The sequence below is a fragment of the Pan troglodytes genome, chromosome 7 (assembly GCF_028858775.2).
Source record: "Pan troglodytes isolate AG18354 chromosome 7, NHGRI_mPanTro3-v2.0_pri, whole genome shotgun sequence".
Lineage (NCBI taxonomy): Eukaryota > Metazoa > Chordata > Mammalia > Primates > Hominidae > Pan > Pan troglodytes.
Window position 1 is genome coordinate 128,659,311 of NC_072405.2, and position 14,336 is coordinate 128,673,646.

The window sequence follows — 14,336 nt, forward strand, 5'->3', positions numbered from 1 at the left end:
TTCCTTCCTGACTTCCAGCTTCCATTCTGCCTCTAGTGACTGCCAGGAAATGAAGCAAGCTAGGGACAGCAAACTTCAAGCCAAACATGGATGTGGAAATCCATGTCCTTGTGCAGAGGAAGCCCTGTAGGTCTTTACACTCATTGTTGACTTTCTGACTCACTGTTGCATTCTGTTTTAACTCCCCCTATCCTGCTCAGGTTGAACTAATGTGGGAAGGTTGACAGTACAATGCTGGGACCTTGTCCACTAGGAAACATCTCCCAGGGCTGCTCTGAGGTCAGAGTTCCAGGGAAAAATACCACAAAGGCTTGTGTCGTAGGCCAACTTCGTAAGAATTACAGCTACCTTCTCCTTATGTGATTAGTATATGCTTAGCCCAGTGCTGAGCACTTTATAAACTTTATCAAAGTCAGCCCTTGCAACATTGTAACAGGTAGATATAACTATTCCCAGTTTAAAGATGAGGAAATAGAGGCTAACATGGCTAGTAAACTGCAGAAGTGGGATATGAACTGGGTTTGTTCCTGAGCTCTTAACCATTGTTTCCTATTGATCATTCATCACTCTGGAAATGGAAACAACAGAAGAAGAGTTCCCAGCTCTCATGTAGAATAGCACTAGCATGTGATAAAGAATAGGATAACACACCATGTCATAGCTCAACTAGACAGTAAACTCCTTGAGGGCAGGGACTTGTTTTATTCTCTTTGGTATCTCCATTTTTTAGTGGAATGAAAGGCTCTCAGCAGGAACTCAATCACTGGGTCTTGGATGTACGGTCACATGCCACATAATGACATTTTAGTAAAAAATGAATCAATATACAATGGTGGTCCCATAAGATTATGATGGAGCTGAAATATTCCTATCACCTAGTAACATCATAACCATTGTAACATTACAGTACAATTATTATATTTTTATATATGTAGTATAGTTTAAGTGTGCAGTGTTTATAAAGTCTACAGTAGTGTTCAATAATGTCTTAGGTCTTCACATTCACTCACCACTCACTGACTCGCTGACTCACCCAGAGCAACCTCCAGTCTTGCAGGTTTCATTCACGGTAAATGCCCTATATGAGGGTACCATTTTTTATTTTTTATCCTGCATTTATACTCTATCTTTTCTAGGTTTAAACATGTTTTGATATACAAATACTAACTATTGTGTTAAAATTACCTATAGTATTCAGTATAGTGACATGCTGTACAGGTTTGCAGCCTACAGCAATAGATTATACCACATATCCTAGGGTTGTAATAGGCTATACCATCTAGGTTTCTGTAAGCACACACTGCGATGCTCACACAATGAAATTATCTAATGATGCATATCCCAGAACATATTCCTGTCACTAAGCAATGCATGACTGTATAAGCAATAAAGTGATACGTGCTAAGGTGTATGGTAGAGACAGAGATACTGATGAGAATGCACAGGTCTGGAAAGGTTAGTAGTGGTACAATGAGGAGGGCCAATTTCTCAGAGGACAGAGTGGAACCTGAGCTGGGATTTGGAGAGGTCAAAAAGGACAAAGATGTAGAAGAAAGACATAAATGAAGGCATGATGCAGCATAAGCGTGGGGTGTAGACAGTGAGGAAGACAAACTGCTTAGAGAATTATCTGTCCAACTAGCCAATGGGGCAAGGAGCCAGTTAAACCAACTAGTCCCTGGTGGCTTGTTGGAGTAAGATTGTATTAACTGGCAACAGGTCAAGAGCAGTGAAAACAAGGTCAAAGGACAGGGTAGGTTGGTCTAGGCATACAAAGTAGGGGAGTAAAGTGGAGCTGGCTGGACTGCAGGAGACACAGCTCCCCACCCATGGTAGAGGATATGCAAATATAACTTTTGGCATCTGGAAAACACATAAAAGGAAGACAAGTCAGCCATGAAGAATGTGGAGGAGGAGGAGGAGGAGTACCAGGAAAGGTGCTGAGAGAACAGATGCTGGGGCTAACCACCGTCTCCATTTGGCTTGTCCTGCACCGCAGCAGCCTACTTGCTCTCTGGAGACCCTTGGTGCATCTGTTTATTCTGTAAAATGAACTCAGGGAAATCATAATTATCGAGGGATGTCACAGGCTCCGGCATGAGGCCCCAAAAGCCACATAATCCCTTTAGTAGGGTTTTCTGATTAGATGTAGTAAATAAACTTTATAAAACTATATAAATTATATATGTAATTTTCTTATAGTTTCATACACATGGTAATATAGATTTATACAAATAATTTTAATATGGGCTAAAGAGCTAAATCTAAAAATGGAAGAACATAAAGGATGGTTATGTCTTGAGGCTACTGTTTCCAGGCTTATCCTTCCCAACTGAATATTCCAGAAAGGTGGTAGAAATGTACTAGTCAGTTTTGGTCTCTCAATATATATTCAATCTATGTGTCCCAGGCAGGAAGAAAGTGCTACTCCACATGAGCCTTCGGAACCCTAACATTTTTCACCAAAAGCCCAGAATAATTATGTGGGCTAATCTCTGCCTCTAACTTGTGGGATTGAACAGCTCCTCAGGGCTGCATGCTGTAGAACCAATGACCCATGAGATGTTAAAAGGCATTGAGAGGGAAATAATTTTCTGGATGTGACAGGGGGTCTCTAAGAGCAACCCCAGGTTCTGTGATTCACTAGAACTCACAGGACTCAGCATATAGTTGTATTCATGGCTAAGATTTACTATAGCAAAAGGATACAAAGCAAAATCAACAAAGGGAAAAGGCACCTGGGACAGAGTCCAGAGAAAACCAGGCATGAGCCAACAAGAGTCCTTCCTTTAGTAGAGTCATACAGGATGTGTTGAATTCCTCCAACAAGGAGTTGTGACAACACATGTGAAATGTCTATGAGGCAAGCTCATCAGAGACTCAGTGGCCAAGGTGGCTGTTGTTGTCAAAGACAGGGTCTTGCTCTGCTGCTCAGGCTGGAGTACAGTGGTGCAGTTACAGCTCACTGCAGCCCCGAATTCCCGGGCTCATGGGATTCCTCCTGCCTTAGTACCCCTTTACCCCCATGGCCCACCTTGAATAGCTGGGACTACAGGCACGTGCCACCATGCCTGGTTAATTTTCTAAAACTACTTTGTAGAGACAGGGTCTCGCTGTGTAGCTCAGGCTGGTCTTGAACTCCTGGGCTCAAGTGATCTTCCTGCCTTGGCCTACCAAAGTGCTGGAATTACAGGCATGAGCCACTGGGCCCAGTCTCAGTGTCCAAGGTTTTTACTGGGGATCCTTCCTAGTGTGTGCCAAAATTCTAGGCTCCCAGAAGGAAAGCAGGTGTTCAGCATAAATGACACTGTTTATACAAACAGTTCAGGCACAGTGAACCATTCTGGTTAGGGAGTGTGGGAACCCTCCCAAAACCCAAGTTTTCTAGACACCAGCAGGGGCCAACCTTGCAATCACAACCTTCTAAGGAAAACAATCTAAGGCCTGCTATCTTAACTGCTTTCTCCACAATGGTCTCAAATATGTGTAAAATGTGGGGAAAGGTGGAAAAAGTCTGGATACTACAGCTTTTTGAAGATTGATAATGCATATTAGCATATTAAAGGGTTTGAGAAGTACTACACTATAAAAGGCTGTTTTTTAAATGTATATTTTCCAAACCTATTTGACTATAATATTTTTTAAAAAGAACACTTATAACATCCTGTTGATACAAATGTTCTACAGAATACAATTTGTGAAATCCTGGACTAAATGGACAAACTTCCATCACTTGTCTGGCTTCAGTTTTCACCATCATCAAACACACTAGTAATAATAACTAGCTCTTACATAGCTCTTACTGTGTGTTAAGAGCTTTTTTATAGAATAACTTATCTAATAGGAGGTTGAACTAGGCTACCTCTAAGCATGGCAAAGTGGCACAGTCAGGGGTTAACAGTGCACGCACTGAATCTTACTGCCGGGGCTAGTTTCCCAGCTGTGCCAGTGATCAGCTGTATAGCAAGCTGCTTAACCTTAGTGTGTCTCAGTTTCCTTACCTGTAAAACAAGAACAGTGCTTAGGACACATCAACTGCTACAACTGTGTTTATTACTTATTTTTATTTTTTATATTTTTTTGAGACAAGGTCTCGATCTGTGGCCCAGGCTGGAGTGCAACGGTGCCATCTCGGCTCACTGCAGCCTCTGCCTCCCAGTATCAAGTGATCCTCCCACCTCAGCCTCCCAAGTAGCTGGCACTACAGGTATGTGCTACCATGCCTGGCTAAATTTTTGTAGAGACAGGGTTTTGCCATGTTGCCCAGGCTGGTCTCGAACTCCTGGCCTCAAGTGATCCACCTGCCTCGGCCTCCCAAAGTGTTGGGGTTACGGGCGTGAGCCACTGCTCCTGACCACTTATTACTTTTTTTTTTTGAGATGGAGTCTCGCTCTGTTGCCTAGGCTGGAGTGCAGTGGTGTGACGTCCGCTCACTGCAAGCTCCGCCCCCCGGGGTTCATGCCATTCTCCTGCCTCAGCCTCCCGAGTAGCTGGAACTACAGGCGCCTGCCACCACGCCCAGCTAATTTTTTTGTGTTTTTAGTAGAGACGGGGTTTCACCGTGTTCACTAGGATGGTCTTGATCTCCTGTCGTGATCTGCCCACCTCGGCCTCCCAAAGTGCTGGGATTACAGGCGTGAGCCACCGCACCCGGCCTGCTTATTACTTTTTTAAAAAAGTAAATGAAGTTATTTCCAGCTCAAGCTGTTTTGATCCTTTGCTCCGTGCTATGAATCACAGGAAGGCACAGACAACAATCCTGTGGCTTCAGAGACTATAGGATGAGCTGGTCAATGACAAGGGTAACCTGAGGGAACCAGAACAGTCCCAGGTGGAGTTGGCCCACCTGGGCCGAGGAAGCCCTGACACTCAAGGCCAATCAAAGCCAGAAGCCAATTCCAGGAAGTAAACACAGACTGTCACAGGCCAAGAGGCACCATTAATTTCCTGGGAGTCTAGGACCGAGGCCAAGAACAGAAGTGATCTGCTTTTGACTGTAAATAGAGCAAGACTCTAAACAGCCTTCAATTAAACCTGGCAATTTTATCCATATGCTTGGAGAAAGGTACCTCACAAGAAAATCCCCTCTGAATCAAGAGTCATACAGATCTTCACGGTAGAAAAAAGAACAGGGAAAGATGCCAAATTGAAAAATGACAAACTGCCACTAGAATAAGCCAATTTTTAATATGCCTTAACACCTTTTTTTTACCCCTTCTCAAGCTATCTCCAGTTGAAGAATGTTCTGTATAACTGAATAATCCTTCATCGAGATATATGAAAAGTCAGCTGTGTCATCCTGGAAAATGAAGGACAGTGATTTATTTTGTAGTGTGTAGACACAGGTGGATGTAAAAAGTATGGAGGGGTAACCCCTCAGTGCACAAGGTGTGATAAAACAGTTGCTGAATACAGAACTTTGAAAGGGCTTGGTGAGGAAATTGGTTTGCTGTCTCCTTGAGACAATCTTAGGTTTGTCATGTCCATAACTGTTCTCACAGATATTTCCTGGTGGCAACTTTCCTCAGGTTCTTCTATTGTTTAAAGTCAGGCTCTAGAACATTCTACAGGCTTCCATGGTGCTGTGCTTATCTACCCCTAACTAACACACTGAGCTCAGTGCTTGGCACATAGTACATGCTCAATAAATGTGCATTGAATAAATGAAGAGCCTTTGTTTATAGATCCTTCTACATTGAATGTCCAACCTTTGTCTCTTTACCTAGCAACATCAGATGCATCAAAGCTCGTTTCCTCCCTGAGTCCTCAGAGACTCAGGCAGTACCTGTTTTCACCGTACAGAGCACTTTGTGGATAATAACAAGAGCCACCTGCTGGGCACTGTGCCTCACACCTGTAATCCCAGTACCTTGGGAAGCTAAGCTGGGAGGATTGCTTGAGCCCAGGAGTTTGAGGCCAGCTTGGGCAACATAGTGAGATCTCATCTCTACAAAAAATTGAAAAGCTAGCCAGCCGTGGTGGTACATGCCTGTAGTCCCAGCTTCTCAAGGGGCTGGGGTAGGAGGATCGCTTGAGCCCAGGAGGTCAAGGCTGCAAGTGAGCTGTTACTCAGCCTGAGCAACAGAGTGAGACTCTGGCTCAAAAACAAAAGCTACCATTGTGAGAGCCCTTCACCTATTACCAGCTCTCTTACTCCACACAATCACCTGTAAGATCAGTCCTTTACTCGTTTTAGTTTACAGGTCAGTAAGGCTAAGAAAAGAAAGGAACTTGACCAAGGTCCCATAGTAGGGAGTGGCAGAACTTCCTCTTCTAGCTGCTTCAATCACAGCATTTACCTCATCATGCTGTGGTTTGTCATGGTTTAACCATTCACTAGTGTATGTCAATCCTAACTTGATAGCAATGTTAACTAAATCAATACAACCAAGGGTTTTATAGTCAGGTAGACCTGAGGTCAAGCTCCAGCCTCATCATTCTTGTGTTTTGGTGCCTTGTTTCTTCTCTATAAAATGGAAATTACAGAAGAACCTACTTCCTGGTGTGTATTTTGAGAATAATGAGTTAAAAGAATGTGAAGTGCTGACCTAAGTGCCTGCCACAGAGCTTAATTATTACTAATACTCATTTAAAGGTCTGTTTGATAACCACAGTGCCTAGGATTTGCCTGAGGCTTAGCAGTGTTGGACAAATGTCTATTAAGTGAGTGACTACCTATATATCTTTATTTGGGGATATAATGCAATAAGGCCCACACAGAAAGGCTAACCATATTTTGGTTGCTTCAAAACAGATATTCTCATGTCCAGGATTCAAGCTTCACAAAATATGTGTGCTTTGGTGTATAGACCATAGCATAGTAGATTCTTAATAAATGTGGTACTCAAACAGCCATATTCACAATGGGAAACCTGCCTGCCTCTTATAAGCTAATCCTTTTCTATTTTACTTTTCTCAGTGTCATTCCTAGTTCTGATATTTTACTTCAGTTCTTTTGATCACATCCCATCATCTCCCTGAAATATCTCTATGACAATTTCTTAAGTGAAGAATGCAAAATCTACTCTTTCTCACCACGTGGGACATGAGTCTCCAAAATCTACTTCTTCCCTGGCCACATCCTTATGAGCTATATGGTTCTTCTTCTTCTAAATATTAATGTAAAAAGATGCTTACTTTGGCAAATTTGTATCTCTGTAATATATTAAGTACAAGGAAGGCATCAACTACACATTAATTATGATTGACACCTCGTAAAATGGTCTGATCCTCTCAAAATGATCACAGGGGACATGGGATGTCTGCAGGCAGTGAGGGACGTACCTCTCAACTCTGCCTACAGTTGTTGCTGATTAGATCAAAGCTGGGTCAATTAGAGTTCCTGTCCAGGGAATTTGGAATTGGGATGGAAAGCGGCAGAACATTCTCCTTTTATTTTACTGGAAAGTGAGGCTAGGAAAAGAAAGGAACTTGCCCAAGGTCCTACAGTAGGGAGTGGCAGAACTTCCTCTCTAGCTGCCTCAATCACAGCATTTACCTCATTGTGCTGTGGTCTGTCATGGTTTAACCATTCACTAGTGTATGTTAACCCTAACCTGATAGCAAGGCTATCAGGTTATGTATGTGTATGTAGGATTGACATACACTAGTTAGACTAAGAAAAGAAAGGAACTTGCCCAAGTTCCTTTCTGGGAGCAGAAAGTTGAGAAATTGAGAGAGAACTTGAGAGAGTTCTGAGGGCTCTGGGCATAGCCAGTCAACTTGGAAAGAGTAGGAAGTCACCTTCTGCCATTCTGTGAATCAACCTGCAGAGTGTGTCTAAAAAATGAAGAAGTAGACTGAGAGAAAAGCAGAAACAAGAGAAAATGAGAGCAGATTGTCTGAATTCTTGTTGGTTTTCCAGTTCACAGTTCTCATTCTTCTGGAATCCTTGCTGGCTCTTTGTCTTGAAGCCCTGGTGAACACTCCTTCTTTATGTGTATTAGGATTATCCAACCAATGTATTTGGCCCATTGTTTTGCTGAAGCCACCTTGAGTTGATTTCTGTTCCTTGCAACCACAAGAATCCTAACTTACGAGTAGCAAAACTATGATTAGAGTTATAAACAATCCTTATATGCGTTTAACACTGTGCACATTTACAAACTGCTTAGTATTATTAATGTCTGCTACAAGCAAGCACTACAGTAATGCTGTTGAAGCAGTCATCCAACAACTAATAATTGGGTAGCAGCTGGAGGTTAAAAAGCAAGCCAGGAAGAGGGAGTGGATTTACTGAAATGAAAACTAATGTGAGAAGTCATCAAATCACTTCAGATAATTCCATTTACAAGAGTCCATCATGGTCAAATGGTTGTAGATCAGTAAGACAGTAAGAGGAAATTCTTTCTATTAGGAAAGAATAAAACCATGAAACAGATGGATTGCTGTTTTAAAGATTAAAATTACAAGAGCACACACAACTGGCTATGCTTAGGTGGTTCAGAAAAAAAAAGAAGCCTACCGTCTCCATAGTTCCTAAGAAATATGTACCATTCTTACAGATGCCAATAAAGCATTATGCAACTGTCAATTTAGTAATGGAAGTGTCACCAAAGATTCATATTTAACAGAGACCAAATGTAATAGACAATGGGGAAAAGTGGTTGGTGGGGATCTGAATTAACTAACCGTGTTTGAGAAAATAATTGAGGCAATAAAACGATCAATAGGAAATCAGGCCACTCTCCAGTACCTCACGGTTTCTCAAAGGAATATTTTTAAAGAAGAGCATTTTATTGGCTTGTCTCGTTTTTAATGCACTAAGAAATGCAGCTAAGGTGCCTGGTCACTGTAGAAAGGGGTACATGCAAAGACCTATGCTAACCGTAGAGCCAGCAAATGACTGATAAAAAGGAACTTGGCCATATACCTCTCTCTACTCAATATAGCCCTGCAGGTATATCAAAAAACAACAGAAACATTGTTCAAGATCATAAAAATAATTATGTTGCTTTAGAAAATTTGGAAAACCTGAGAGAATACAAGGAAAATAAAAATCACGTTAAACCACCATCCAGATAGACCACTGTTAAAATATTGCTGTATGTTTTCAGTTTTTTTGTGTGAAAATAATATACATTTATATTTTATTGTATATACACTACTAAATACAATATTTTGATCTTTTTGTATGTGATGTTTTCATATTTTCACTTAATATCTAGTGAGCATGTTCTCTTGTTATTACATGTAATTTCAATGCTGCATCTCATACCATTATATGGTTTTGTCATAATCTAACCAACATACTAGATAGTAAACTGGTTTTCCTTTTAGCATTTGCTATGAACTTAATGTTTGTGCCCCACCAAAAGAAAAATTTATATGTTGAAGCCTTAATTCCCAAAGTGATGGTATTTGGAAACAGGGCTTTAGGGAGGTAACAAGGTCACAAGGGTGGAGTCTTTAGAATGAGATTAGCGCCCTTGTAAGAAGAGACAGAAGAGAAATTCCTTTCCTGCTCTCCTCCGTGTGAGGCAACTGTCTACAAATGAGGAAGAAGGGCCTCACCAAGCACCAGATCTGCAGGCAACTTGATTTTGGACTTTCCGGCCTCTGGAACCATGAGAAATAGATTTCTGTGGTTTAAGTTACCCAGAAAATGGCAGATTTGTTATAGCAGCTGAAACTAAGACATTATTATTTTTTTAAACATTAAGGGGGGAAAATAACAGTGCTGTTTATTTCCATTTCCTTTCCCCACCCCTCCCTCGCTATCCATTCTTGTCTCTTCAGTCCAGCTCTGTGCCAATGAAGTGCTGGGCTCTGTGGACTATGCAGCCTGCCATCCCTTGCCCTCTAGCTTCTGGATGCATTTAGCCAGTAAGTGGTATCAGTGGGAGGCAGGAGGTGAGAGGTGAGGCTATCCTTTCCTCTCCCCACCCCGCTTGCCCCTGACAGTTTTGGCATTGGCTGCCCTGCTCTGAGATGTTTCCTCCCTCCCTGCAGGCATCTGACCCCTCCTCCAAGGCTCCAGCTCTTCTCAGAGCTCTTTAACACACTCCCACACTTTTGCCACTTAGGCCTCTGCCTTGCTTGTTCCTGGGTGACTTAACAACCCTTTTGAGTTCCTTTAACCTCTGCTAAGTAATGGCTTCTTTGAATTCTCTTTAGATTCCCATCTGACTGATATTAAAAATTTCAACAAACAACTTGTACATTGCAAATGATGACTCTGTGGAAAACAATTATTTATAAAAGGCATAAAAAAGTTAAACACTATGCAAACACTATTCCAAATAATGAGAGGTTTGGTGCTAGTAAAATACAACAAACATGTAAAGTAGAGGAATGGTCTAGATTCTAGAACCTTCTTCCTATTTTCAGAAAGCCTCTCTCATCTTGTTTCCCTCAATTTCCTTTCCTCCATAATTTTCATAAACCATATACCTTATCCTTCCTCCCAGCCTTTGCTCATGCTACCACCCTAAATGGAGTTTTCTTCCAGTTTCCTCCTTATTTCTAAGCTCAGAATTCTTCCTTCCTGAATTCTTGGAGTCCACACCATCCCTCCTCAGAATTAGATGCTATGCTCTTCAGTATGGTAGCTGGAAGCCACCTCTGGTTATTCAAATTAAAATAAAGTATAAAGTCAGTTCCTAGTCACACTGACCACAACTCAAGTGCTCAATAGCCACATGTCATTAGTGGCTGCTATGCTGAACAGTGCAGAACTAGAACCTTTCCATCATTTCAGAAGTTCTACTGGTCAGAGGTATTCCAGAGCACTTAATTATATATGGCTCAAATGAGAATTAAATCACAGATATCCTTGTATTGTCCTCCAGTTAAATCACATTTGCAGAGTCCAGAAATAACAGGAGTCTGCCTTGCTTTGTTCATTTGAGTCCAGAGAGTGCTTGGCACCCAGCAGGTACTTAGTAAAAATACTGACTTGGATAATAACCATAAATATTTCTCAGCAGAACATTTAAAAATACCACTATGGAAAACAGTGTGGAGATTCCTTAAAGAACTAAAAGTAGATCTACCATTTGATCCAGCAATCCCACTACTGAGTATCTACCCAGAGGAAAAGAAGTCATTATATGAAAAAGATACTTGCACATGCATGCTTAGAGCAGTGTAATTTGCAATTGCAAAAATATGGAACCCACCCAAATCCCCATCAATCAACAAGGGGATAAAGAAACTGTGGTGTATACACATATGATGGAATGCTATTCAGCCATAAAAAGGAATGAATTAATGGCATTCGCAGCAAGATGGAACTGGAGACTATTATTCTAAGTGAAGTAACTCAGGAATGGAAAGCCAAACATTGTATGTTCTCACTCATAAGTGGGAGCTAAGCTATGAGGATGCAAATGCATAAGAATGACACAATAGACTTTGGGGACTTGGGGGAAGGGTAGGAAATAAAAGACTGGGTTCAGTGTACACTGCTCGGGTGATGGGTGGACTAAAATCTCACAAATAACTACTAAAAAACTTACTCATGTAACCAAATACCAGCTGTTCTCCAAAAGCTTATGGAAATAAAAATTATTAAAAAATAAGGAACTACTAATAATTAATGCAAAGGTATAGAGCAAAGGGATAGACTAGACAGTTTGGAGGTAGTAGTGGTGAGGATTCTTCTAGTCCCAGAAAAAACTAAAAATCCTCTCTATCCTGTAAAACATCCTCTTTATGTACACAGAAAGAAATTTTCTAAAACATTAGAAATGATTCTCCAACCAGCTATTCAGTCTGATCAAAGGAAATTATTAAAAAGATCCAAATGCATATCTCTATATAGAAGCTTATATATACCACCCACTAAACTTGTTCACAAAAGCTGAAAACTGTCTTTAGATATTGGTACAACCTTTGACTGTAATTCTGGTTGACAAAAAATCTAGCATGTGTCTGAAGCAATTTAATGGAAGTGATACAGCTGTATACCCTAAACGATCACCTCTCTTATCTTGCTGGCTTGAGAATTTTCACGAAATTTCAGTGTTTGATTTATTAGAATAGCCTTATAAAATACATTCTTCATCCTTACATTAATCTCCACAAAGAACGTGTTCTTAGAAGTAGAACCATTTACTATATACTGTTTATTGAGATCTGTGCTAATAATTACTTTGCAAAAATATCCCTTTTAATCCTGATAGCAACTCTCTGAGCTAGGTATATGTGCTCCCATTTTACTTAAAAGAAAACTTACTTTCAGAGAGATCTGTCATTTGCCTAAGGTTATACAGGGAGTGAGGGACAGTGCTGGGAGGTCAACTTAGACTCTTCGACTCCCAAGACCATGGTGAGCCACTCTGTGATAGTTTATTCCACTGTTGACAAAAGTAATGCTGGAAATGGAAGCCGGTGTAGGGCACCACCTGGCCCTGCAATGCTGTTTCGTAGTCTTTCTTAGCACAGCTTTTCCCTCTCAAGCCCTTTTCTGATATTCATGCGAACAAACCTTCATGAGAAGAGACCCATGATATATATAAACGCCCACCTGCAGCTCAGAGAGGGAAGCACCCACAGGATACTTTGAGCCTGCACTTTCAGCTCTCTTACTTGATGATAAACAAAACCTAATGTGAGTGAAAGGCGGAAATGTCTAGTGATCGAGTGACTGCACCACTCCGATGGCATACTTGACACAGATATTCTAATGATTGCTCGGTTTCTATTTTCATACCGGTCCCTCAGTGGAGCATCATACTCAGACATCTGACTGCTTTATTGGGTGTTTCAAAGGGACCTCACACCTCACATGTCTCAAACTGACCTCTCTCATTTCCAGGACAACTCTCTGCTTCATGCTTCTTCTTCCTCAGCACAGGGGCCTCCACATTTGTGGCTGCTCAGGCCAACCACCTGCACTCACTCTTAAAGCGCCCTTCTCCTCCCAAATGCAATCCAGTACCAAGTTCTATTGATCCTATCTGCAAACATATCCACCCCCCATTCGCTCTGGCTATGACCTCAGTTTTAACTGTCACCTGTTCGCTTCTACATTTCTGCAAAATTGGACTATCTGACCTCCTTGGTTTCATTTCTGCTCTCATCCAATCCATCTCCACACAGCTGTCAGTACAATCTTTTGAAAATGTAAATGGGATCTCATCACTCCCTTGTTTAAATTGAAAGGGAGAAATAATCAAAGGGTTCCCACTAAGCAGAAGGAATAAATTGTTGTGATCTATTGTACAGCATGGTGACTACAGTTAATAATGATGTATATTTCAAATTGCTAAAAGTGTAGATTTTATTTATATTTTTTTCAGACAGGGTCTTGCTCTGTTGTCCAGGCTGGAGTGCAGTGACACAATCAAGGCTCACTGCAACCTCTGCCTCTTGGGCTCAAGCGATTCTTGTGCCTCAGCCTCCTGAGTAGCTGGGATTGCAGGTATGCACCACCATATCCAGCTAATTTTTGTATTTTTAGTACAGACAAGGTTTACCATATTACTTTAGGTGAACTCCTGACCTCAAGTGATTCTCCTGTCTTGCCCTCCCAAAGTGCTGGGATTATAGGTGTGAGCCACTGCGCCCGGCCTAAAAGTGTAGATTTTAAATGTTCTTATCACAAATAAACCATTAGTATGTGAGATGATGGATATGTTAATTAGCCTAATTAATCATTCTACAATCTATACATGGATATCACATTGTACCCCCAAAATAAATACTGTTGTCAAAAATAATGAAACTGAAAAAAATTCTTTAATGGCTTCTCATTGCACTTCTTGGATCCTATTCTAAATCCTTAATGTAGCTTTGAGGCTCCACAGGACCTGGCCTTTGCCTGTGTCCCAGCCACATGACTCTCTCTTGGGCTCTGTGATTCAACCTGTGGCCTTCATTCAGTTCCTAGGGAATGCTAAACTCAGGCCAGGCACAGTGGCTCACACCTGTAATCCCAGCACTTTGGGAGACCAAGGTGGGAGGATCCCTTAAGCCCATGTTTGAGACCAGTGTAGGCAATGTAGTGAGACACCATCTCTACAAAAAATAAAAAAAATTAGCCAGGTGTGGTGGTGCACACCTCTAGTCCCAGCTACTCAAGGGGCTAAGGTGGGAGGATTGCTTGAGCCCAGGAGGTCATGGCTGCAGTGAGCTGTGACTGCATTTTTGCACTCCAGCCTGGGCAGTGGAGCGAGGCCCTGTCTTCTGAAAACAAAACAAAACAAAACAAAACAAAACAAAACAAAACAAACTTTCCTGCCTCAGAGCTTAGTATGTGTTTTTCCAACTATATGCTTGCTCTTCTCCTATATTTCATCTGGCCAGACCACATTTCTCCTTCTTACTACCACTTAAAGGTAACTATTACTCCCCACTCTAACTTAGAGCTGCTCTTTGTATTTTATACTTTT

The 14,336-nt window shown here is 41.4% G+C and overlaps 1 protein-coding gene across 9 annotated transcripts in view; it reads right to left on the bottom strand.

Moving 5' to 3' along the window:
• The window catches only part of SAMD12 (sterile alpha motif domain containing 12), a 492,602-nt gene that overhangs the window by 212,872 nt on the left and 265,394 nt on the right, over window positions 1-14,336 (bottom strand). The window contains exon 5 of one of the 9 annotated variants that reach the window (XM_009455829.5): window positions 1-14,336. This exon is cut by the window's right edge and continues 17,441 nt beyond it. The exons of the other annotated variants lie outside the window; for them this stretch is intronic. The gene's annotated coding sequence lies outside the window, so the exon portion shown is untranslated. 9 annotated transcript variants of the gene reach the window in all.